General features: G+C 56.4%; 1 non-coding gene across 1 annotated transcript; it reads right to left on the minus strand.

Annotated features, from left to right (window-relative positions):
• Positions 1-971: 971 nt before the first annotated feature.
• On the minus strand, positions 972-2,786 carry LOC142792998 (small subunit ribosomal RNA). The gene has a single exon (XR_012891362.1). It is a non-coding gene; the product is annotated as a small subunit ribosomal RNA (ribosomal RNA).
• Positions 2,787-3,125: the final 339 nt, after the last annotated feature.

Consider the following 3,125-nt stretch of genomic DNA (forward strand, 5'->3'; position numbering starts at 1 on the left):
TTGTCGGGACGTCCAAGTCCCTCGTTCTTCCGTGCTTCCTCTTTCGGCAAGTCGTTGCGGCACCTTCCCAAAGCGCGCAGACCCGCTAATCGCGACGAGCGCGACGTGGCCGTGCCGCCTTTCCCTCGGCAGCAAGCAAAACGCCTGGCAACGTCGACGCTCCCCTAACCGCGATCTCGCACCGTGTTTCGTGTGGCGAATTCAAAAGCCGGCCGGCGCTGCTGCAACCATTACGGTCGGTACGCATACGCCGCGGAGGGCGGGACGGTCATCGGAGCGTGCGGTTCCTCCATCGAGTACTGCGCACCTCGGCCGTCGCATCGCCGTGCCATGACCGGCCGCGCGTCAACGCGAACCGGTGCCAGCGAGATCCCTCGCCTGCAAGAACCGACCGGCAGCCTCCGTCACCCGAGGACGCGGAGGCGCTTGCCGCGGACGGCGGGACGGTATGCACTGGTGCACAGCGGACCCGTCACATCGCCAGTTCCTTGACCGACCGCCGACGCTTGTGCCGTTCCTCTCGTACTTGGCAGTCGCCGCGCGATTGTCGGGTCTCGTTCTTGCACGCTCGAACGGTCGGGAGGGCACTCGGCTGGCGTTTCGGGAACGCGCAGCCTCGCCTTCTACCGACGTAACCACGACTCGCCGTTCGCGCTCCGCCGCTCCTGTTTACAGTACTAGGCGGTCCCGCAGCGGTCGGGTCGCGCATTTCGAGCGCTTCGAGCCACGGTGCAGTGGCGGGTCGAAAGCCGACCTATGAGTGCGTTGCGCCGTTTGTACCCGCGTCCGCCACCTGGCCGACCGTCCAAGGTCGCGGTGTTGGCGTCCGCTGGGCGCAACAATTTGTCACGGGGTGCCGCTCCACATTCAGGCAGCCCCGTGGGGAAAAGCCGACCCCGCGTCCAAACGGGGTCAGCGGCAGAAAGTGTCGGGCGCAGACGCAGCTGAGGCGCTCACCCTTCACAATCCGTTAATGATCCTTCCGCAGGTTCACCTACGGAAACCTTGTTACGACTTTTACTTCCTCTAAATGATCAAGTTTGGTCATCTTTCCAACAGACCGGCGCAACCGAAAGGCCGCGCCGGACATCGGTCCGAAGACCTCACTAAATCATTCAATCGGTAGTAGCGACGGGCGGTGTGTACAAAGGGCAGGGACGTAATCAACGCGAGCTTATGACTCGCGCTTACTGGGAATTCCTCGTTCAAGGGGAACAATTGCAAGCCCCTATCCCAATCACGAAAGAAGTTCCACGGGTTACCCAGTCTTTTCAGACAGGGATAAAGACACGCTGCTTCCTTCAGTGTAGCGCGCGTGCGGCCCCGGACATCTAAGGGCATCACAGACCTGTTATTGCTCTGTTTCGTGCGGCTAGGAGCCGCTTGTCCCTCTAAGAAGGTTGTAAGGTGCTGGGAACCCCGCACCTATTTAATAGGCTAGAGTCTCGTTCGTTATCGGAATTAACCAGACAAATCGCTCCACCAACTAAGAACGGCCATGCACCACCATCCACCGAATCAAGAAAGAGCTCTCAATCTGTCAATCCTCCCAGTGTCCGGGCCGGGTAAGTTTTCCCGTGTTGAGTCAAATTAAGCCGCAGGCTCCACTCCTGGTGGTGCCCTTCCGTCAATTCCTTTAAGTTTCAGCTTTGCAACCATACTTCCCCCGGAACCCAAATACTTTGGTTTCCCGGAAGCTGCCCGCCGAGTCATTTGAGTAACTCAGGCGGATCGCTGGTTGGCATCGTTTATGGTCAGAACTAGGGCGGTATCTGATCGCCTTCGAACCTCTGACTTTCGTTCTTGATCAATGAAAACATTCTTGGCAAATGCTTTCGCAGTAGTTCGTCTTGCGACGGTCCAAGAATTTCACCTCTAGCGCCGCAATACGAATGCCCCCGTCCGTCCCTCTTAATCATTACCTCGTATTCCAAAAACCAACAGAACAGAAACGAGGTCTTGTTCTATTATTCCATGCAAGTTTATTCAGGCGACTCGCCTGCGTTGAGCACTCTAATTTTTTCAAAGTAAAAGCACTGGCCATCTCGAGGCACACAATGAAGTGCACCAAGAAAGAACCGGCATGATGTTCAGTCCGAGCCGTCGCATCGGGTAGATGCACTACTCGTCTGGAACTGAGATCCAACTACGAGCTTTTTAACCGCAGCAGCTTTAGTATACGCTATTGGAGCTGGAATTACCGCGGCTGCTGGCACCAGACTTGCCCTCCAATTGATCCTCGTTAAAGGATTTAGAGTGTACTCATTTCAATTACGGGGCCTCAAAAGAGTCCCGTATTGTTATTTTTCGTCACTACCTCCCCGTGCCGGGAGTGGGTAATTTGCGCGCCTGCTGCCTTCCTTGGATGTGGTAGCCGTTTCTCAGGCTCCCTCTCCGGAATCGAACCCTGATTCTCCGTTACCCGTAACAACCATGGTAAGCAAGTAACCTACCATCGAAAGTTGATAAGGCAGACACTTGAAAGAAACGTCGCCGGCTCGTGGCCATGCGATCAGCACAAAGTTATCCAGAGTCACCACACAATACGGGCCGAAACCCGATCGATCTTGGTCTAATAAAAGCACCCGTTACCCAAAGGGCTCCAGGCTCACTGCATGTATTAGCTCTAGAATTGCCACAGTTATCCAAGTAAGAAGAAACGATCTAAGGAACCATAACTGATTTAATGAGCCATTCGCGGTTTCGCCTTATTTCGGCATGTACTTAGACATGCATGGCTTAATCTTTGAGACAAGCATATGATTACTGGCAGGATCAACCAGGTAATCGTTCGACTGCGCGTCCGTCCTCGCCCTCGGCGGGCCGGACGCAGTCTGTGTGCGGCGGAGGCCACCTTCAGGCGCCCCAACACGCTTATTTTGCACTCCGAGATGACGGCGTTCGAGCTCGCTACGGCACAACCTTCCCGAAAGACGAGTGGGAGCCGTGCGGCAAGAAGCACGTTCATGCTCGCTCTTTTTCGTTGCATCGACTCGGTCGCGCCGTGCGGGTTGCCCAAGCCCGCTGCACTGTCGGTGGACCGGCCGGAACTAGCAACGGAGCCGAGACTGCAAAGCCGCCAGACGACGGGTCACGCCCGCGTCTTCGGCGCTTTCGCATCTGAA

Source organism: Rhipicephalus microplus, unplaced genomic scaffold (assembly GCF_043290135.1).
Source record: "Rhipicephalus microplus isolate Deutch F79 unplaced genomic scaffold, USDA_Rmic scaffold_267, whole genome shotgun sequence".
Classification (NCBI taxonomy): Eukaryota; Metazoa; Arthropoda; class Arachnida; order Ixodida; family Ixodidae; genus Rhipicephalus; species Rhipicephalus microplus.